The sequence below is a fragment of the Neophocaena asiaeorientalis genome, unplaced genomic scaffold (assembly GCF_003031525.2).
Source record: "Neophocaena asiaeorientalis asiaeorientalis breed wild unplaced genomic scaffold, Neophocaena_asiaeorientalis_V1.1 scaffold388, whole genome shotgun sequence".
In the NCBI taxonomy this organism is placed as follows: domain Eukaryota; kingdom Metazoa; phylum Chordata; class Mammalia; order Artiodactyla; family Phocoenidae; genus Neophocaena; species Neophocaena asiaeorientalis.
In genome coordinates, this window is record NW_020172738.1 from 321,271 (window position 1) to 344,214 (window position 22,944).

At 44.1% G+C, this 22,944-nt stretch overlaps 1 protein-coding gene across 2 annotated transcripts in view; it reads left to right on the forward strand.

The window, feature by feature from the left end:
- The window catches only part of NGEF (neuronal guanine nucleotide exchange factor), a 110,173-nt gene that overhangs the window by 48,129 nt on the left and 39,100 nt on the right, over nucleotides 1–22,944 (forward strand). The window lies entirely within an intron of this gene.

The window sequence follows — 22,944 nt, forward strand, 5'->3', positions numbered from 1 at the left end:
CTCCCTGAAGGCAGGACCAGGCCAAGTTTTGTTCCCCCTGAGCACTTAGCACACGCCTGACTCACCAGGAGTGCTCAGTATTTGCAGAGGCAGGGAGGCTCCCTGGGCAGAGGTTGCAGCCTGGGAACTTGACGACCCTTTGAAGGCACACCTGTGCAAACTAGTCCAGTCATGGCCCAGGACTGCTCAGACCAAGGCTCTCACAAAGCCAGGTCACAGTGGCACCGGGATAGGTAAATACTGCAGTCCTGGCAAGAATGCAGCAGCTCTAACGCGGAAGGGTTTGCCTGCCCCAGCTGCCTTCTGGAGATAACCCACTTCTCCAGCTCCTCCAGTGAGACAGGAGACCCAGTACCCTCAGCAATAAAAATGCAAATGGAGCATCATCAGTTAACTTCCTCTCCGGCAATCCCTCTACCTGGGCACTGGCTAAGCCCGGGGGTGCCCACCCCTTCTGTGCAACGTGAACTAAGGACACTGCCGCGCTCAAAGGATCTCAGGCCACTTGGACATGGTGACTGAAGAGGTTTAGATGTTCTGTCTCTGAAATTGTTTCTATTCTCAGACTGTCTCAGAACAAATATAACTGTGACTATGCAGCTAATTTCATATATTTTTGACAGCTCTACCTTATTTTCAGCAGTGCTAAACTTTTCTTCCCTTTGGGAAGTTGAAGGACTGTGTTCCCCACCTCCCCACCAGGCCTTGACACGGGCTGCAGGGCAAGTGGCTCTTTCAGGGTGACCTTGGGATGGGCATGACCCCCAGCTCTCCCTCCTCCGGCTCTGCCCAGAGGTGACCAGACAAAGGCTCAGGAACTTGCAAAGGACTCAGATTTTAAGGGATTAAGTGGACAGTCTCTTGGATTTGCTAACTCCTTTAACATTTGAAACAACAATAATAGTAATAATAATAGGCATGGGGCAGAGCTTGACACGTAGGTGTTTGTTTTTCTTGCCTGCATGGTGTGCAGCTTTCGGGATCTTATTTCCTTGACCAGGAATTGAACCTGCACCCCCTGCAGTGGACCCAGTGGACTGCCAGGGAAGCCCCTGATGCATGGGTTTTACCTATGTAATTATACCTTTGGTGTTTTAAGCTGTTGACATCTTCTGACTTGTTAAGTTGTCCTTTTAGCTTACTTTTGCCTTAATTGGGTTATTCTAGTTTATTTTACCTATCATTCTTTTAATTTTTAGGCTTCACCTTCCTTCTTATCCTCCCTCTATTTAAATCACCTTTTAAATGTTTTCCTTTTAGATTTTACCTTTATAATTACTTCCACTAATAAAATCCAGTGCTTCTGGCTTTGCTCTAGTATCAAATCCTCCCCTGAACCCCGCCATTTTATTTTGTTTTTAACTTAACTGTTTAACTCCCTAAGCTTCTGGGGGGTTATAGGTCTTAACTTATTGCTTTATTTCTTATTTCTTTTTAAGCTATAACGTTTTATATGTCCTTTTGTTTTGTTTGCTTGACTGTTTACAACCATAACTTTTTAATAACTTAATTTTGTTCTTAAATTATTATTTTATTGGTTCTACCCCTTATGCATAATGTTAATTTTTCTGTTTCTTTTGTTTGTCATAAATCTGTATCTTATTGGTTGTATTTTTCTCTAATTCTTTAGAATTCTTTTATTTATTTATTTATTTATTTAGAAAATTTATTTATTTTTGGCTGCGTTGGGTCTTTGTTGCTGTGCACGGGCTTTTTCTCTAGTTTCGGCCAGCGGGGGCTACCTCTTCGTGGCGGTTCACGGGCCTCGCATTGCAGTGGCCTCTCTTGTTGTGGAGCATGGGCTCTAGGCGTGCGAGCTTCAGTAGTTGTGGCTTGCGGGCTCTAGAGCGCAGGCTCGGTAGTTGTGGCGCACGGGTCTAGCGGCTCCTCGGCATGTGGGATCTTCCCGGACCAGGGCTCGAACTCACGTCCCCTGAGTTGGCAGGTGGATTCTTAACCACTGCACCACCAGGGAAGCCCTTGAATTCTTTTCTTTTTTCTTTTTTCTTTTTTTTTAAATTAATTTATTTGGCTGCTTCGGGTCTTAGTTGCAGCATGCGGGATCTTTAGTCGCGGCATGCGGATTCTCAGTTGCAACATGTGGGATCTAGTTCCCTGACCAGAGATTGAACCCGGGCTCCCTGCACTGGGAGCAAGGAGTCTTAGCCACTGGATCACCAGGGAAGTTCCTCTTTTGAATTCTTAATTTCAAAAATTTTACCTCCTGGACTGGCCCTGGGGAGGATGTGGAAGCTGGGGCAGTGGATCCAGGAAACCTGTTTCTCTCACCTTCAAGACCCGCCCTGCTCTGACCTTAGGAGGCCCAGAAGGATCCTCATACAGGCAAGAGATCAGAGAAGTTCAGAGCGGGGCTTGAGTCCTGGGTTGTCCTCATACCAGCATGTGGTTTGGGGTAAATAAATCCTCACTCCTCCCAAGCCTCAGTCACCTCATACTATAGAGGAAAAGAGCCGAGTTTGAAACCAGAAAACACACGGACAGGGTGGAGCACATACAAGCAAACAATAAACTGCATCTGTCTTCGGGAGGGAACAGAGAATACATACAGTGTGATTTCATTTTGGTAAAATTCAAAAACCTGCCAAACTAAACAAGGTGGGCAACGTCTGAATCTAATCATAGAAAACCTCAGAAAACCCAAATCAAGAAAGAGTCTACAGAATAATTGGCCTGAAATCATTGTCAAGGTTACAAATGGCAAAGACTGAGGAACCATTCCAGCCTGAAGGAAACCAAAGCAGCTAGACAGCTAGACACACTGGATGAGTCTGGATTGGATCTTTCTTCTGTGAAGGACATTATTGGGACAACAGGTGAAATCTGAATGGAGTCTGAATACTAGTTGGCAATAGTGTATCCAAGTTAACTGTCTGATTTTGGTGATATTTTGGTTATATAGGAGTTGGTCCTTGGTTGTAGAAAATACAGACTAAACAGTATTTGGGGATGATGGGACATCGGTCAACAACTGACCCTCCAATAGTTCAGTAAAAGTTAAAAAGAGAAAAACGTTCTTTGTACTGTACTTTGTACTGTACTGTACTTACAACTTTTGAGATTCTTTCAAAATGTAAGAAAAAATTTTAAATATCTTGAGCCTTGAAACATAAAGGCCGCAGGCTCTTGATCTAGATTCGCAAGTTTGACTCTGGCTCCATTATTTACTAGGTGTGAAAGCAAGTTACTCAGGCTTGCTTTGCCTCAATTTACGCATCTTTAAATTGGGGATGATAGCAATGCTTAACTCACTGGCGGCACGATGAAGAAAACTAAGTTAATATCTATAAAGTGCTGAGAACAATGATCAATAGCGAACGTGCATTTCCTGTTTATCTCAAGGATTTAAAAGTGCTCTCACTTCAAGGCCTTTGCACCTGCTGCTCCCACATCAACCACTGTTGCCTGGATACTTTCTATTCATCCTTCAGGTCTCACTTAGCTTCTTCCAGAAAGCCCTCCCTGACCCTCCATCCCTCTGTCACACTTCCTGTCTCAGGCTGCATTAGAAACTCCTCTCTCAAGCTCCCATAGTGCTGTCTACTATCCCCATCATAGGTATTAATTTATAATTTCCTGATGACTTGTCTTTTCTATCAGATGATACTTAGCTCAAGGCATCTTTGTTCATGGTCATATCCTCAGGCCTAAGATAGTTAATGAATGAATGATCTGGTTGCACGCCTCCCCTGTCACAGATTTGAGAATGAAGCATCCTTCGTTTGAGGATGTGATTCCAGGCCCCAAGTCTGGAGGGCACCATTCACACTGTCATCTATGTAAAAGGGACCCCTGGAGTTGGGCAGTGCACAGCCTGAGCTGCTGTACATGGCAGCCCTGAGGACAAATCAACAGTTGCCTTCACAGATGATCTGTTCTGTTACCCACATACAGTAGGAAGAATGAATCATTTTTATGGTTGGCTGCTCTAAAACAAAAATCATTACTCTTGGCAGATGCTTCACCCTGCAAACCAGAGGAATCCATTTATTTACATGTTCAGTCATTTAATGGGTATTCATTGAGCACCTCCACTGTTCTGAGTGCTGATTTCTATCAGAAAACTCCTTATTTGGTGACTCAGAGGAACATTTAGCAACCACTTCCCTGAAAACTTCCCAGAAAGCCTCAGTGCCCTAAAGCCTATGGTCCAGAAGCCTATTGTTGGGCTTTAGTTGTGTGGTTCTGGTGCATTCCTTCTTGGAAAGGTTTCCAGGCCCCAATCACTTCAACTCATGCTCCACGGAAAGAACTGTGACCTTGACTACGTGTCCTGGAGCATCCACAGAAGAGTTCTTCCAAGGAGGATTCTGGCTCTGGGCAGATCACTGAGAAGCTTGTGCCACTGAATTTTCATAAGAGGATGTATGTCAACTATCCTCTGGCCTGATTTATTACTGTTTGTTTCTCATTCATTCATTTTGAGCACATTGGTCACGTAGGAGTAGCAGTCTCAGATTTACACCATCAATACCAAGAGGTAGATACACCAATCCCTTTTCAAAGGGAGATTGATCAAGGCAAGTGGTTATGTTGCCAAGATTTTCCAGCAAAAAGATGGCAAAGTCAGAAAATACAAACCCCCAAAATGTTGTTTGGCAAATAATACTGTTTCCTTGTAGAAAGTGACCCATGAAGTTAACTAATCTACTATTGGAAAAGCATAGTAATCACCATGAGAATAATCAGTAAAAGGGTACTAGATGCAATGATAGATCATCTCCCAGAAATCCTGGAACTCTCACGTTGGCTAGTAGATAAAGCAGTGTACAAGAAAAAAGCAAATGCCAAGCGGCAGAAAAGTTTCTGAAATTTAATAAGTATTACCCTGCTCCACAGACTCATGAGAAATCAATTAAATCAATGAAAGAACGTATGGAAAACATTTAAAACAGTACTTGCCACATAGGAGGTGCTTGATAAATGTCTGCTGGAATTTGAATAGCTTGAATTTCCTCTGCAATTCTTATACGTATTAACATTTCTTATATTACATGGTTCTTATGTGTTGTCCTTGGATTTATATTCGTATTTCCATTAGCATTACTCTGGCTTTATTTTTTATTTTATTTTACTTTTAAATTTATTTATTTATTTTATTTATTTATTTTTGGCTGTGTTGGGTCTTCGTTGCTGCACACAGGCGGATTCTTAACCACTGTGCCACCAGGGAAGTCCCGCTGGCTTTATTTTTAAAGAGCTGCCTTAATCACCATGCAGAACACACAGGTTCCAGGTCCTTGCCTGAGGTGTGAGCCCCAGCCTGTCACCAACAGAACCCTCCTGGTGGCAGCTGAAGGTTTTGCAGCCCTTTTATCCTTTGGTAACCTGGATTTTGTCCCTGGACGGCACCAGACCCTCACAGGGCTCTGTGCTTTCCCTCCACCTTTCAACTCTAGCAGCAAAGCCTCCACTAAGTCTCACTGCAATGTCCTGCCTCTGGCTTACGGTATAAGTCAGCCACAGACAGACAAATACGGTATGTTTTCACTCATGTGACATCTAAAAAATAAACAAATGGACAGAACAGAAACAGACTCACAGATACAGAGAGCAAAGTAGTGGTTGCCAGCGGGGAGAGGGGGAGGGACAAGATGGGGGAAAGGGATTAAGAGACACAAACCACTGGATATAAAATAAATAAGATACAAGGATGTAATGCACTGCACAGAATATAGCCAATATTTTATAACAACTTTAACGGAGTTTAATGGAGCATAATCTGTAAAAATACTGAAGTACTATGTTGTACACCTGAAACTAGTATTGCAAATCAACTACACTTGAAGTTTAAAAAAGGAGATACCATAAAAAACTGCCACTCAAAACTTCCCATCACACTGACTACAGCAATACCATTGAGCAAGTCATCTTTCACACAAGAATCCATGGGATTGGGCTTCCCTGGTGGCGCAGTGGTTGAGAGTCCGCCTGCCGATGCAGGGGACACGGGTTCGTGCTCCGGTCCGGGAAGATCCCACATGCTGTGGAGCGGGCTGGGCCCGTGAGCCATGGCCTTTGAGCCTGTGTGTCCGGAGCCTGTGCTCCGTCCGCAACGGGAGAGGCCACAACAGTGAGAGACCCGCCTACCACAAAAAAAAAAAAAAAAAAAAAAAAAAGAATCCATGGGAGAAATGACTTCTTTCGCCTATAAACAATGTACGGGGATTTCCACTGCACGTAAGGGAATTGGGGGGTGACGGGCGGGGTGCGCGGCTAGAGAGAGAAAAGAGCGAGTGATGTGGCCCTCGGCACCCTGGTGGCACCAAGAGCAGGCAGCACGCAGCGCCCTGGAAGGGACTGTCAGACCTCCCCCCTTGCTTTTCTCCTCTCTGATGTGGGTAATTGGCACTGCCTGTCTCCTGAATCCTGACACTGCCAGCCATGCAACTAAAACCTCCAGATTAAGATCTTGACTCCACACTGTAGGATAATCACATGCTCTATTTCGGCCAAGTTCAATTACTATGCCAGGAGTCAGGTCTTCCCAGGTTGCAAAGTCACATGCCAGCCAAGACAGGGCCATCACACCTGGCCTGGGGAGACATGTAAGAACCTGTGTGTGAGCCAAGGAGATGAGATGCTGGATTTGGGTTCAAGGCAGAACAGCAAATCACAGGTAATTCATTTTACAGAAAGAGTCTGCTACATCTAAAGAGGGCCACAGGAAGTGCCTGAGATGATGCATGTGTGGAAAACCCCGTGCTGCCGGAGGGTAATTCCTGGTCAACCAGAGAGGGCTAAAGGGACAGCAGCTTCGGCAGAAAGGACCCAGTGTCTTTGTTCACTTTGCAGTCTTTGCTTTGGCGAGTGTCAAACACACAATGGGACAGCGACACTGGTTGTCCTCAGAATTTTCTGGCAAAAAGCTAAAGGAATGTGGGGTATTCCTCCTCCAAGACACCCAGTGGCCCCACTGCCCAGTATTCATGGCCTCCTATTGAGTGTGGGCTGGACTTCATGACCACTTCCAACTGATAGGAAGGCTTAAAGGCATGTGAATTAGAGTCAAGGTCATAAAAGGCAGCAGGCATTAGTCTCTCCCTCTTGTGGATCACTCACTCTGGGGAAACCAGCTTCCATGTCATGAGGACACTGGGTAGCCCAAGAAAGGCCCACATGGCAGCAGCTGGACTGCATCCCCGTGAAAGAAACATGTGCTTCCTGGCCCAGGAAAGAATAAATGTTGCTGTAAGCTGCAAAGTCATGGGGCCATTTGTTACACGGCAATAGATAACTAATACATTGGGAACACTCTATAAACTGCGCTAGAAGGTAAATTCTACCCATATACACAATATACTGGGCAGAATGCTTGGCATCATATCCCTCTGACCCCATCTGCCTTTCTCCTGTTCCCCTGCCATCTGGGACACTACACGCACACACGCACACACACACACACACACACACACACACACACGCAGGGCCCTCACAGCCCTCAGGCAATGACTGACACCACAGTATAAAATTCCAGCTTCCTTGTGACCGAGGGGCAGTTAATGTCCCACACCCCTGTGGGGGCAGCTGAGACTGGGACTCTGCCTGAAACCCTCTGCTTGGCATTTCTTCTCCCTGTCCTGCTTCTCCACTCCCTCACTCGTTTCTCCTGGGAGCTCTTCCTTAAGGAGTCATCTGCATTCGAATCTTTATCTCAAGGGAATCTGACCTCGGATACCCCACATTAACACCCGGCCTCCTTGAAAAAAGAAAAATAAAGATGCCAAGTCTTAATTGAAATTTCCCCTTAAAGTTATCAGATTCTTAAAGAAATTCTTCCATTCCCATAATTAAGATAACTTTTAAACAAAGAAAATCTGTTTACAACTTTAAGTGTACCATTTATCCAGTAATTTTTCAAGAAGTATTTACTAGGCCTCTATGATGGGTAAGTCAATAAAATACATCCTTCAGCAGCTATAGATGAAATAACGGGCCCTCAACGAGCATCTTTTCGGAAACCATCAGTGTAATATTATCAGCATGGCGCTGTCTGTCGTTTTGGGGCTTGCACATAATGACCATTTAAAGTCAATAACATACGGTATTTGTTTTTCTCTTTCTGACTTACTTCACTCTGTATGACAGACTCTAGGTCCATCCACCTCACTACAAATAACTCTATTTCATTTCTTTTTATGGCTTTTAATATTCCATTGCATATATGACCTAGAGAGGTGGGATAGGGAGGGTGGGAGGGAGGCTCAAGAGGGAGGAGACATGGGGATATATGTATGCATATGGCTGATTCACTTTGTTGTACAACAGAAACTAACAAGTATTGTGAAGCAATTATACTCCAGTAAAGATCTATTAAAAATAAATAAATAAATCACCCTCAAAGCTCTGAGTAGTGCGTGCAACACGCAGCAGCTTGTTATTGACTTTATTTTTATTTATTTATTTATTTTTACAAATTACTTGCTACTTATTTCTTTGCAGAGTTAGGCCAAAGTGGGTGCGGAGGCCTAGTCGTCTGCAGGGGCTTAGGGTGTGGACGCTCAGCACTCACTCGTGGAATTAATTACTGGACACTTGGCAGCTGATACACATTCGTCAGCTGTTCTTCCTTTTTTTCTGAAGCATGTGGTGAAATCAATCGTCTGTTGGTGAAACTGACTGAACCAGCAGACAAGGCAAGTCTGGTTTTGATGGTGACAGTTTCAGAACAAACTGTCTCAGAGGAGGGCAGGGGGATAGGCAGTGGTGAGGGGACCTCCAGGAAGTAACCTGAGGTCACAGCAACTGTCAGGACTAAGAGCCTCCCCTGACCCTCTCCTTGCCCTGCTGGCCCTGGAACAGCACGCGTCCATGGACAGAGGTCCTGCCCCCTTGGTTGTCCTTTCTGTAAAATCGGAATACAGCTCTTCTAGCCAGGCCTTCCTCTGCTCCCCCAGACCCTCATCTCCTAACACCCTGCCCCACACCCCAGTGGGAAAGTGGAGCCAGGAATCCCGGGGCAGGGTGTCAAGGCAAGGGAGAGTGGCTGCAGAGCCAACCCCACTACCCGTCCCTCGGCAGCCCTGGCAGCCCCGCTGATACTTCCACTCACACATATCGTAGAAATGCTCTTTTCCTACAAAATGGGCCACGTTTTTTAAATTAATGAATTTGTTTATTTGTTTGTTTAATTTTTTGGGCCATGCTGTGCAGCTTGCAGGATCTTAGTTCCCCAACCAGGGATTGAACCCGGGCCCTCAGCACTGAGAGCTCAAGAGTCCTAACCACTGGACCGACAGGGAATCCCCAGGCTACGTTTTTTTTTAAATGTATACAAACAACACAGCTCACTGAATTTACAAATCCATTGGAAAACCATAGAAACCCTAAAATTAAGACAAGCAAAAGAGGGCTTTCCTGGTGGCGTAGTGATTAAGAATCCACCTGCCAATGCAGGGGACACAGGTTTGAACCCTGGTCCAGGACCTGCGCTCTAGAGCCCACGAGGCACAACTACTGAAGCCCGTGCACCTAGAGCCCATGCTCTGCAACAAGAGAGGCCACCGCAATGAGGAGCCCCCGCACAGCACTGAAGAGTAGCCCCTGCTGGCCGCAACTAGAGAAAGCCCACGCGTAGTAACAAAGACACGATGCAGCCAAAAATAAATAAATTTAATTAATTAATTAAAAAAAAAAAAAAAAGCAAAAGAAAAACATTACTGAACCAGGCTGGGTTCGCCCCACACACAGCAAGCCAAAACGCTGAGGCTCCGAGGTTTGCAGCAAGGAGGCTCCGAGGTTTGCAGCAAGGAGAGGGTTTATAAAGAAGAATGATGGGCCGATACATGTGGGGAGCATGGGAAGCACGGGGAGTGTGGGAGAGTGGGGAAAGGAAACTGGGAAAAGGTGCAGTCATTATCACCCTGCTCAGGTGTAACTAAGCTACAGGCCTCTACACGTTCAACAACGGAGGCTCTTAGCACGATCTGTGGGTGGGGTTTTCAGTCCTCTGACGTCAAAGGGTCACCCACTTGCTCGTGCCCAGTTGGAGGGTCAGTGGTCCTATCCAGTCTTAACCAGCCCAGCTCTAACCAGATGCGGCTGACTTTCAGCTCAGCTCAAACTAGAGGCAGCTGACTCCAAGTTCCTCAAAAACAACTCAGGCAAACATCTCACTGTTTAGGCTAAGTGCCATTTGGAAGACATGCAAGTCTTAAAATGACCTTAATTATTGAAGGCAGGTCAAATGGATTTGACTAATAATTACTCAGTTTCAAAAAGATTATTCACAAAAGAAAAATACAAAACCATCATAACACACACAAGAAACCGACTTCACTAGTAAAGAAAAAAATGCGAAACAGAACAAGGTTTCATTTTTCATGTACCAAATTGACACATTGCTTCAAATTCAAATACTGAATACCGGAAAGCGTACAGAGAGAGACACTGGTTGGGTGTAAACTGGCATGACCTTTTGTAATTTCATGAAATATGTGAAAAGCAATAAAAATCTTAATCTTGACCAAGAGTCTATCCTAAAAAAATGATCAGAAATCAGACAAAGGTATTTATCACTGAGCTACTTACACTTCATCGTGTCAGATGCCTGCTGAGCAAGTACGATGGTCCAGGCTTTGCTCTAGGTACCAGGGGGTCAGTAGCGGACACAGGAGACCAAAAGCTCTGCCTTCCTGGGGCTCCCATGCCGGGAGGGTCTCCCACGCTTGGCAAGGTGACTAGCAAAGGCCACCTCATTCCCTCAGCCTTTACACCATCCCTAACTCAATATTCTATACTTTACATCCGACTGCATTTAAAATTGATTGTTAATACAGTTTTTTAAACCAAATGTGCCCTTTCTCTAAATACTTCTTTTCCTTTCCCCCAACTTCTTATAAAGAAAGAAATTTAACCTACAGATATACCCTCAACCTAGACCTCCTAAATGATTAACACCTTGCATATGTGTCTTCTCTTTCTCCCTCTTCTGTTTCCACTAAACCATAGGAAAGTAAATTGCGGGCATCAAACACTTCACCCCTAAATACCCAGTGCAAAGCTTCTAGGAATCAGTATTCTTCGACATGATCACAATGCCATTATCACACCTAAGAAGATTCACAATCATTCCATAATCAATCTACTATAGTAGATTACTATCTATATAGTGGCTTACGGGATCTCAGTTCCCTGACCAGGGATTGAACCCCGGGCCACAGCAGTGAAAGCTCCAAGTCCTAACCACTGGATATCTACTATAGTAGATTACTATCTATATAGTAATCTACTATAGTAGATTACTATCTATATAGACTACTATATAGTCTACCAGTCTATTTTTTTTTTTTTTTTTTGTGGCTCTGCTGAGTGGCTTACGGGATCTCAGTTCCCTGACCAGGGATTGAACCCCGGGCCACAGCAGTGAAAGCTCCAAGTCCTAACCACTGGACCCCCAGAGAATTCCCCACAAAATGTCTTTTACAGCTGGGATTTGTGAATAAAGGTCTCATTAAATTCTGAGCACTGCATTTGTCAGATGCTCTCTTTAGACTCCTATAATCTCAACAGTCTCCCCGTTTTTCTCCATGACTGACTTTGTGAAAATCCAGGCTTATCAATGGCAGAATGGCCCCCACTGTGTGTCTGACTGCTTCCTTGTACAGACTTTTAACCTGTTCCTTTACTCCTATATTTTCTTTAAACTGAAAGTTAGGGCTAGACACTTGGTTACATTCAGGTTAAACATTTTTAGCAAGAATGCATCTAGGTGGTGTGTACTTCAAACTGCACCCCATCAAGAGGCACTAATGTCAGCTGGCCTGCTATTCCTGAGGCTAAGTTTGATCATTTGGTTAATTCAGGAGCTGCCAGACTGCTCCGAAGTAAAGGTACAATTTTTCCTTTCGCCACTAATAGGTTATCTGGAAAGTGATAGTTTGAGAACATGTAAATATCCTCTTTCCTATTAATCTTTCACTCAGTGGCTTTTAACATCCATTAATGATCCTTCCTGTATCAACCATGACACTGGAAATTGTAAAATGAGAATGTTCTGTTATTCCTCCTACTTGTATTAGTCGATATTCTTCTGTGAAGAAGAACTCACCTTTGTTTTTGGTTCTACTTTGCTTTCGAGCTTCACTATGGATTCATGGTGGTTGATTGTTGTTTAATTCAACGTGTCGGGTGAATCCATTACTGTCACTAGTTTGGCCAGTAAGAGCCCCTTTAAGATGGCTATTATGTCCCTTTGACACATTCCTTCATGTCCTTGAGCATTTCCTTACTTTCTGACACAGGAGGATACTTTATATAATTTCTACATCCCAGACCTGAAGTCAACCATTTCTCCAAGGAGCCCTAGTTTTAGTGCAGAATGATACTTAGAAACCAAGATCTTCAGGCTGTATGTGCTCAGAAACCAAGATCTTCAGGCTGTATGTGCTCCTTCCTACTGGAAGGCCATCGCTTCTAGGACTTTTCAGTGGACAGAGCGAGGAAACGTGTTTGTGCTTGTGTGTGTGTGCATGCATGTGTGTTCATAGGGACACCTTCAATTCCAACCTGACATACAGCATTCCTCCTCTCTCTCCCTATTCCATATTTTCATCTCCTTTTTCTAACAGTGAGGCCCTTGGGTCTCAACATCAATATATTATAGGATAATGCTCTATTCTACAAATACTCAAAGAAGAATTTCACAATTAATCTACCTATACCATAACCAATAACGAATCTACTATATTAGTTTCCTAAGGCGCAGCAACAAACTACCACAAACTGGGTGGCTTAAGAACAACAGAACCTTGTTCTCTCACAGTTTTGGAGGCCAGAAGTCCAAAATCAAGGCAGGGCCACGCTCCCTCTGAAAGCTGCAGGGGAGAACCTGTCCCATGCCCTCCTAGATTCTGGTGGTTGCTGGCAACACTAAGTGTTCCTTAGCTTGTCGATGCATCACTCCGATCTCTGCCAACGTCTTCACACAGTGTTCTCCTGTCTGTGTGTCTGTGTCTCTGTGTCCAAATTTCCCTCTTCTTATAAAGACACCAGTTATTGGATTAGGGCTAATCAGTATGATATCATCTTAACGCCATTACATCTGCAAAGACCCTATTTCCAAATCAAGTCACATTCAAGGTACGAGGCGTTAGGACCTCAACATATCTTTTCAGGGGACACAATTCAACCTGCCACACCTACAAAGTAAAGTTTAAAATGCCTTTGCTTTTTTTAGTCCTAGAATAGATCTCAGTAATGGCACAAAGACAGAGCACTACATTAAAAAGTTACTTGAATTTTTTTGTGTTGTTATATTATCAACTTGATAATTACTTAAGTTCATTTGTTTCAGTTTATTTTCAATTCTAGGGTTTGATCCCCCCCCATACTTTTATATTTTTAAAAATTATTTGAATATGTAAAATATCTACATGGTTACATATTCAAAACTATATAAAAAGTACACTCAGAAAGGTCTTACTCTCTACCCCAGCTCTGGAAATAACCATCTTTACTGGTTTCTCTTCTTTCCTTCCCATGTTTCTCGTTTGGGATGGGGTGGGGTGGGGTGTGTAATTGTATGACTTCCTCTTCTTTAGTTCACAAACTGCATGTGCTCTTCCATACCTTGCTTCTTTCACGTAGCACTGGAAATCACTCCATACCAGTTCAGAAACGCCTTCCTCATTCTCGATTCTGCTACGTAGGACTTCGTCAGGGTGACTATACCATGGTGTGGTCAACCAATCTTCTTTGGATGGCTATGTAGGTTGTTTCCAATATTTTGCTCTAAAACATAATGTCATGAAGAACGACCTTCTGCACATCTTATTTTGTATTTCAGGGAGTGTCTTCGGGGTAATTCTGAGAAATGGAATTGCTAACAAAATAGCATAGACTGGGTGGCTTGTAAACAGCAAACACTTATTTCTCACAGTTCTGGAGGCTGGGAAAGCCAAGACCAAGATGAGGGATCTCTCTGGAGTCTCTTTTATAAGGGCACTAATCTCATTGATGAGGACTCCACGCTCCTGACCTAATCATCTTCCAAAAGCCCCACTTCCGGCACCTTGGGGGGTTAGGATTTCAGCATACGAATTTGCGGGGGACACAAACACTCAGTCCATTGCACGCATGTGGTTCTGTTAGTTAGGGTCGAATTCCCTTCCATATGAGGTTGGACAGTTCTGCTCTCCCATCAGCAATGCATAAGTGCCTGTTTGTCCTGAAGATTTTCAATTCGGTCATAACAGAAAATTTAGAGCACTCCGTCTTTAAGACCCGCACACAGCTGGTGGAGATTCACAACATGTGAAGTGCTGAAACGAAGGCCTTAGGTTATGGAAGGGACACCATGTATTCTCAGATGCTCCCAACAGGAAGGAATTTTCCAGTTCAGTTCTATTGTTTCCCTGACTCACTGTGTCTAGGAGGCTTTCCTGTCTCCTGGTAAAAATCCTTCACTTCTTACAGAAAACACTCAACTGATGACAGGTTAGAGCCTCTTTCTTTTTAAAGAACAAATGCTAATTTCAAAGGGAAGAATGTATTTCTGGCGAGCTTAAGACCCTCCTCTGAGACCCCCTACAAAAGACCCTCATGGTTAGGAAGAAAAGGGAGACTAATAAGGACCATCTCTTTACCCTGAGCCTAACAAAGAAACAAGCCTCGAGATCCCACTGACACTGTGACAAATCAAAGCTACTCCAAGGGCTGAGCAACACGTTAGAAATAGCAATAATTTAGCATGCAATCTTCACTGCGTGGAAAAAATGAGACATGGGTTTAAAATTAGGAGAAGAAGCATCAACCGGTCAGCTCAGGGGAGGGGTGAACAGTAAATAGGTAAAGAAGCAAAAGTGAAATTTCACTTCTTTGCTGGTAAACTGACATTTCCCCCGGGGAAGGGATGGTACTTCAACTAACAGTGCACTCACCTGTTAAGGCAGTAGCAAGGAGAGGAAGTTTGTATTTAGTGGGTGAAAGGAAAGGGTTTGTAAATGTTTCTATGACTGTAATTTACCAAGTGCTGGGATGAGACCAAAAGAACGACTGTGCTTTCAAGCCTCCTCCACTCCACCTCCATTTGGTGACTATGTCTTCCAGGATGTACAAGGTCTCTGCAGGCACAGTGAGGGGGTGGACATCAATCAGGCTGAGTCCTGTCTCCATAAACAGTCCAGGAGGACAGAGAATTCATTCTCCAAGAATATGATCATGCCTTAAAGACAACCTTGGTGAAGTGCTACAGGAGACCCTAAGTGAACGAATACAGCCTGCCATGAGATAGGATGCAGGGAGGGCTTCATGGAGGAGGTGGCATTTGAGCCAGCCCAGGTGAGACATGCAGGAGGGCAGGTAAAGGCTTGTGGTGTTAGGAGACCTGCCTTTGATGGGAGGCAGTCATTTCTTTGATGACTCCTTCCATGAGACCAGGACTTCAATGGAAAAGGAAAGAGCATTCTGGTTAGGAGTTGTTTACGTGGGTTTATGGAAGGAAAAGGGGAATTTCTGGAAAAGGGACTATTTTTACAACCAGGCAGATTAGAATATCAGGTAAGTGCTTTAATTTTAGAGATTGTCAGGAAGGAATCTACTGCAAAATTTGAATTTGTGATTCTTTGGAAACTGAAGAGCTTTTTAAAAGTTAGGTTTATGTAATGAATTGAGGTGTTTTCCCCCAAGTAAATCTAGAGAACACAAAATAGATAAGCCCCCTTTTTCAAATTCATCAGGATTCCCTATGGTTATGTGAACACTTTAAACTCATGTTCTAGATGTATGCGCCTTAAGGGATTGATTTTTTTTTAAGTAACATTTTCCCCCTTATTACATAAGTGACACATTTATTGCAAAAAAAATTTTTTTTGTTAAACACATATGAGTAAAGAGATGAAAATTCCCTCAGAATCTGACCAATCAACCACAAGTACCGTGAAATGTTCTTGGTGATCATTCTTCCAGTTCTTTTCAAATACATCTGTATGCTTAAAAGTCCATATATATAACTCTATTTACAAACAAAGTAAGATCGTGCTACCATCCAGTTTGGGAATCTGCTTTTCTAGTCAATCTAGTCAATATATTACGGGCATCTTTCCAGATTATTAAAGATTTTCTAAATCATTTTAGTGATATTCCATTTTAGAGACATGTCATAATTTAAACAGTCGATTTCCTATTATTGGACTTTTAGCTACTCCGAATATTTCACTGTTATAAATAACGCTGTAATAAATATTTTTGTAGCTAATTTTTCACATGGATTCTTACAGTTCATTAGGATACATTCCTAGAATTAGAATCTCTTTGCCAAAGAGTATGAACATGTGCAGATTTATGATACGGGCGTCAGAGTGCCCTCTAGAAAGGTTGCACCAATTCACACTCCCACCTCCAGAGGCAAACAACAGTTTCCAAGCCTTGGCTAACACTGGCTGATCATTTTTTAAACTCTTTGATTGCTGTGTATCTGCTGTGCTTTTGAAATATCGTGCTTTCTCTTTATTATAACACTCATTTGTTTGTTGTACACTGTGGTCACCAGTTCCCTTATTTTAGAGCCTCCCAAAATACCCAACAGTAGTCAAAAGCTTTGAATTCCTGGGAAGAAAGGCATTTTCATCAACGTGATGGCAGGCAGTCAAGGACCTGGAACCAGGCACTTTGTCTGGTGGGACACCTCCTTTGTGCTCCTAACAGCTCTTGTCATAAAGTGACCCGTCTCTACCAAAGACATATTGGTCTTTTTATGAGACTCTAAATCCTTGAACATTTAGTCCTGGTGACTCAATACAAAACATTCTTTCTACTGGATGTTAAGGGCGAGGTGGTTTGCTTCGGTAGGAAATGAAAAGTTGTCATGCTACGTACTTCTTGTTAAGGAAAATATTTCTCTAAAATCCAATTATTTGCAATTTTCAAAGAACAATGTGTGAACAACGTCTAGTTATTAATTTTGTTTAACTGCATGCTTTTCCTTCAAGTATATTTTATTTATGAATGGACATCTTTTTCTTTCTTGTTTCATATCTTAAATAGTTTTGCTACATTTGGTTAATAGTTAAGGCAATGCATTCTCCATTACAATAGCGAATGTATTTGAGCGTTAAATGTAGGCTTCCTAAATAATAATAATATCACTTTCTATTTGTATAGTATACCATAGTTTACAAAACGCTCTAATTAATATAGCACTAAATTAGATCTAGCTATATAGTTTGTAAGGTGATTTAAAATGAATAAATGTTTGAGTGGAAGGAAGTGGGCTGTCAATGCCTTTACAGTTTGAGTTCCAACTAAGAGTGTATAAACCCTAATGGCCACAACTTAAAATGTAAATTATTAGATTAGGAATGTACCAAGGCAACTCCTAATGTCATTTTCTCCAAATTTCATCCTCAACATATTTTGGAAATAGCGGTATTTTCTCTTAGGTCCCCCTTATTTCAGAAATGCTCCTATTGGTCAAAAGTATATGACATCACCCATAGCCAAAATCCTCAGGCTGTATGTGCCCCCAGATCCTTGGGTAGGAATGTTCCAAAGAAACCCACATCCCGGACCCGCTCTCATTTTCCGCAGTTTCAGGCAAACACACGACACGATAGTGTTTTATCCATGAGTTATTTTGGGGAGCCTGTTTTGAGAAATACATTTCTATCCGGGCCATACAACTGTCTGCATCTCATAACTGACGACACAGCCACCGTTTGGCTCAACCTTTTAAGGACAGTACTAAGGACACATGAACCATCCAATTGCTTTGGAAATTCCGACATTGCACTAGCCAAACAACATCATCCAGGCTGCCTCTCACGCCTGGAAGTGGAGCAAGGCTTGGCTGCCTGTTTTTGATTCTGAAAAGGTACTCAGCGGAGTACTCTCGAAGCTTGGGCAGCTAAGCCCTCGGACCGCGATGCCTACTTCCCATGATCACTGAAACCTGTCCAACACTCGCATATCTTCTTAAATCAGACAAAGATTTGTACGCATCTCTTCATCCCTCTGGGCTTTTCCCTATTTAACCAAAACTATAACAACTGTCCACCATAGCAACCACGTCTGAAAAGAACAAGACGCTCCTCACTTCACCAAAACAACGAATCCAGTTTTAATGGGTTTTTTGACTCACCACAGCAGGTCAGTTACTTCCCCCACGCTTGAGGCACCAACCCCAGAAACCTGCTAGTTCCCAAAGAGGTCAGTGAGAGAATTACCTTCTAACCCAAGAAGGCCAAGATGTAACACCAAGGGAGGGCTAGTGCTAGACTCAGTAACTGTAGAAGAAAGAATGAAACCAAGGACATGTCCACATAACACCTACCAACTTCCCCATATTTACTTATTCACTGACTATTTCCTGATGCCTCCTGGCTGGGCTGGATGCTGGGGAAGCAGAAATAAATGACATCTTCAGAGTTGCCCCACCCCCAAATCTCAGGTCACTGGGAAGAGAAACCATGCAAGTGGGTGATAACAGGGCAGAGCTAACAGAGCAAAGGCAGGGCCATGGGAGCTCTCAGGGGTGACCCAGCTCCCAACCGGGCAGCCCGAGTCCAGGCTGCTCATTAACTCCATTAGCAATGAAGTACCAGCAAGGTACTGGGGAGTCACTGAAAACAACAGACGTGTGGAAACAGATGTGCTTGAGGGAAACTAACCTGGCAGCAGCGTATGGGGCAGACTGACAGAGAGAAAAAGAGACCAAGGAAAGGAAGGCTGTAAGAGGAACGTGGTCACTGTACTCTAAACCAGATTCAAGGCTTGCAAAGTTAGGGCACAACCCATAAGACCACCCTCAGTTAATGAGAAGGACTCAGAGCTGTTACTGATGGCTATGGCTTATTACAGTGAAAGGCTACAGTTTTAAATCAGACAAGGGTAGAGGTGCATAGGACAGAATCCAGAAAAGCTCCACTCGGAACTTCCAGTTGTCTTGTCCCTATAAAATTGTGGACAGAGCTAACATTCCCGGGTAACAACGTATGACAATATTGCCAACCAGGAAGCTCATCTGAGCCTGGGTGCTCAGAGTTTTTATTGGGGCTCCATCTGCTAGAACTGGTTGGCCACCCAGATGGCTGACCTCAGTCTTCAGCCCCTCTGGAGGTTGAGCTATTGTCACGTGGCCCAAAGCCTCCACCTTATCTGATGTGGCCCCAGCCCCCAGGTAAGCAAAGACACTCTTATCAGACATTCCAATGGCTTAGAGGTCACCTCCCGGGAGCCCAAGGAAAAGGTCAGACCTCTCTTTGGGTAAGATTAATTCTTTACTGAACAGGGATAAATTGATTGTGTTTTTTGTATTGTTTTTGTTTCTTTTTCTTCCTTTTTTTTTTTTGGTACGCAGGCCTCTCACTGTTGTGGCCTCTCCCGTTGCGGAGCACAGGCTCCGGACGCGCAGGCTCAGCGGCCATGGCCCACGGGCCCAGCCGCTCTGCGGCATGTGGGATCTTCCCCGACTGGGGCACAAACCCATATCCCCTGCATCGGCAGGCGGACTCCCAACCACTGCGCCACCAGGGAAGCCCCTGATTGTGTTTTAAACTTATTTCTGTAACATGTTACAATCCCACATTTACAAATTATCCTTCTGAGAATAAGTAAGGAAAGATCTCCCCCTCCACCTCACCAGTAAAATACTTCTCACCACACAACAGAAGAATCTAAATTCGGAGAGTCTCCTTGTGGGGAAGTCTTTTTATCCACTGAGTAGGGTTTCTCTTGGAGCTGCAGTGAGAGAGGCTACATCTTGTCCTTTTCCTACCTTTCACCTGTATCTGGGGGGTCCATTTAGCCTCAAGCCTGTAGCCTTCTGGGGACTGACTGTTGGTGCTGCCTCTCTGGTTTAAATGTGTTGATTTTCAAAGCAACTGAAAAAGTCTTTTAAGAGTGACAAAAATAAACTGGGTTTATGGATTTAAAAGCTATAGTTAATTAAAAGTTATCAAGCACCTGTTTCTAGAAGTTTTAAAATGTATATTTAAGGATTACCGTCTCACTACAAAGTCATTTTCCTACTAGATTTAAGAATACAGATGTGTTTTAACCTGTAATAGTCTGGTGGCATACCATATGACCCTAAAAATATTTAGAATAAGAAAACAGAAACTTGCAGTTCCTTAATCCACACAAGGTAGTCTTGACTTACTAGCACATGCTTCCAAAATCTGCCATTAGCCAGTCTTTTTATCTTGGGCTTATCATTTTAGCCCTCTGGTTCTGCTTCTTTTTCTGTAAAAGAAGAATTGGACCAGATCATTTCTAAGCTTCCTTCTGCTTCTAGCAATTCTCCCTCAGAATAAAGTAACATTTTATAAACATAAATGAAAACGCCTGAAGGCTGAGGTTGCTACATAAATAAGAATCCACTTTGTTTCCAATATTTACCTTTTATAACCCAAAGGAAGAAATAAAGAATCTTTAGATAAAATATATAAAATAACTAAAATTTTTTAGATAAAATATATAAAATAACTAAATATTTTTTAAAAACATATAATTAATTCCTTAACAAATGCTTACAGAGCACGATGGACTAATCAAGTATAAATATTTGAAAATCTTCAGATAAAATATATCAAATAACTAAATATTTTTTTAGATAAAATATATAAAATAACTAAATAGTTTTTAAAACATATCATTAATTCCTTAACGAATGCTTACAGAGCACCAACGATGGACTAATCAAGTATAAATATTTGAAATATTTACCTCTACTTTATTTTGTGAATGATTTAGGGCAAAATGTCAGTTAAATGGAGATTTTAATCATAGCCTGCCCAATAAGCACTAAGTAGGATTGAAAATAGAACATGGGGAATTTAGCTTAAGGTTATATGCCTTCAGAACACAGTGACTTTCTAAACTGATTTTATAATTAGAAGGGTATTTTTAGCTTATTTTTCAATTGGAAGGTTTTATTATACTCATCTTAATACATGTAATTCACTTGAATATTTTCTGATTTTTAAAAAAAATGAGTCTTTTCTCCTCAGTGCAACCAAGTGTGAAAGTGACAGCTTCCACTTCGTGTTAGTCGAATTTCAAGGGCGGTGAAACCATGCAGAGCAGCAGGTCTTAGTGACTGCCCAACCAGTGCACCCCCTTGGACCGCGATGAAAGATGAGTGGGACACCAGGGTGTCCACCCTAGAGGAGCCCATGTCTTAGTGTAAGGATGGCCCTCTTCACAGGGAATTACAGTGCCAGGCAATGCCGCTGGTTATACAGGGTTAAGGGTCTGGTGGGGATGCTCCAGGGAGCCTCAACCAGTAACGGTGAGGATTTGGGGGGTAAGGTGGGCAGTTCTAGCCAAGGAAGATGGCAAGGAGTGGGACACCTGGTAAAGAGCCCATTACAGAGGCAGAAGGTGGCCTTCGCCCACAGGGGATGGGACTCCAACAGAGGTTTTTAAGCAGGGGAGGGACAAAAGACAACTCATAGGTTAAAAAGGAGACAGAGAGAAGGATGGACAGAGAAAAGGATGGATAGAGGGAAGGAGAGGTCTAAATACCAAGGAGGGGACAGCTTTGAAAGCTTTTGGGGATCCAGGGGGCTCAGTGAGGCATTGACATGTGGGGTGACAGGAGGTACAGGAGCAGTTGAGGCTGTCCCTCACGTTCTGTCTGGCCTCCTGGTTGGCTGCTGGTGGTGGGGGGGATGTGAGTGTTTAGCAGACATCCAGGTGAAGACTGCCAGTGAACAGATGAAAAGGTAGAGCTCAAGAGAGGGCTGTCCGGAGATATGCAGAATGAGTCAAGAAAGGAGTGGCTTGGGTTGGAAAGACAGAAGACCTGACGGTTGTCACGCAAATATTATGAGGCCTTAAGGGCAAGAGGAGATCAGACCTGCCCGTTCTGGCCCCTTGAGGGGAACGAGGGCTAAGAGGCAGCTTTAGGAACTGGTTTGCGTCAACCTGAGCACCGATGGAATGCGTAGGACGGCCGGCGTCGCCAGCTGAAGTCTGGGAAAGGGAGTTCCCCTCTTGGCAAAAAGGCCCCTTTCTAAGCTGCTTTCTCTCCTTTTCCACTCCAACTCTCCCTTTACAATTGCCGCGCTCTAGACGGCTGGCTAAGGAATGCATTAAAGCCAACCTACTAACTAGTAAGTGAACCCCTCGCAGCAGGAGTATTTGCATCGAAAAACGAGGAATTTGTTAATTTAAACAAATGCCCCGTGGGTAGACTGTGCAGGGGAAGGTGCCGAGAAGATTTTCCACTTCGGTCTGCACAACCCACCCCCCCAGGTACCCTCCGAAGAGCGGGAACTGGCTCTGGCCCGCAGAGGCAGGCCGCCGTCCCGGCACCCGGCACCCGGCACCGCCCAGGGGAGAGGGGAGCGGAGGGGCTGCCCTCAGAGAAGGCCACTGGGGAGGGCTCCAGTTCTCTTACTGGACTCGGAGTCGGATTTTGGAGTTGTCCCTCTAGATTTCCAAGTCACACGGGACCACTCACACGCCCCTCGACTCCAGTTTCCCATTTTTGCTTGCTCTCTGTATCCGGAAGCGAGTTGAACTAGCCAACACAAAGGTGCAGATTCCGAAAGTCATTGTGACCGGGCAGGGAAACCGGGTGGAGGCTTGGGGGCACTTTGTTTCTCCTCCACTCCCTCCCCTATACCCACCCCGTGCTGCTAGGACCTCGGGGTAGCCGGGGTCAGCCAGACTCGTCCGGGAGAGGCTTCCGCGCTGGCCCCCTCTCCATAGTCAGGTCAGGGGAGCATATCCTCGAGGGTCCCTCGAGGCTGGGCCCGGAGCGACAGAGGCGGGATTCTCCGGGCGGGTCCCTGTGAAGGACCTCATAGGATGCGCGGGGTGGGCAAGGCGGAAGTTCGAGGGCGCGCCGGTCAGAGGGTCACCTCGCCCCTACCTTCCAAGTTCGCCCCGTGAGCTGGCGGGATGTGGCCAGACGTCGAGGAGGGGGCGGGAAGACGAAGGCGCAGCTCGCTGGCCCCCACCCATCCTGCCCTCCTCGTCTCC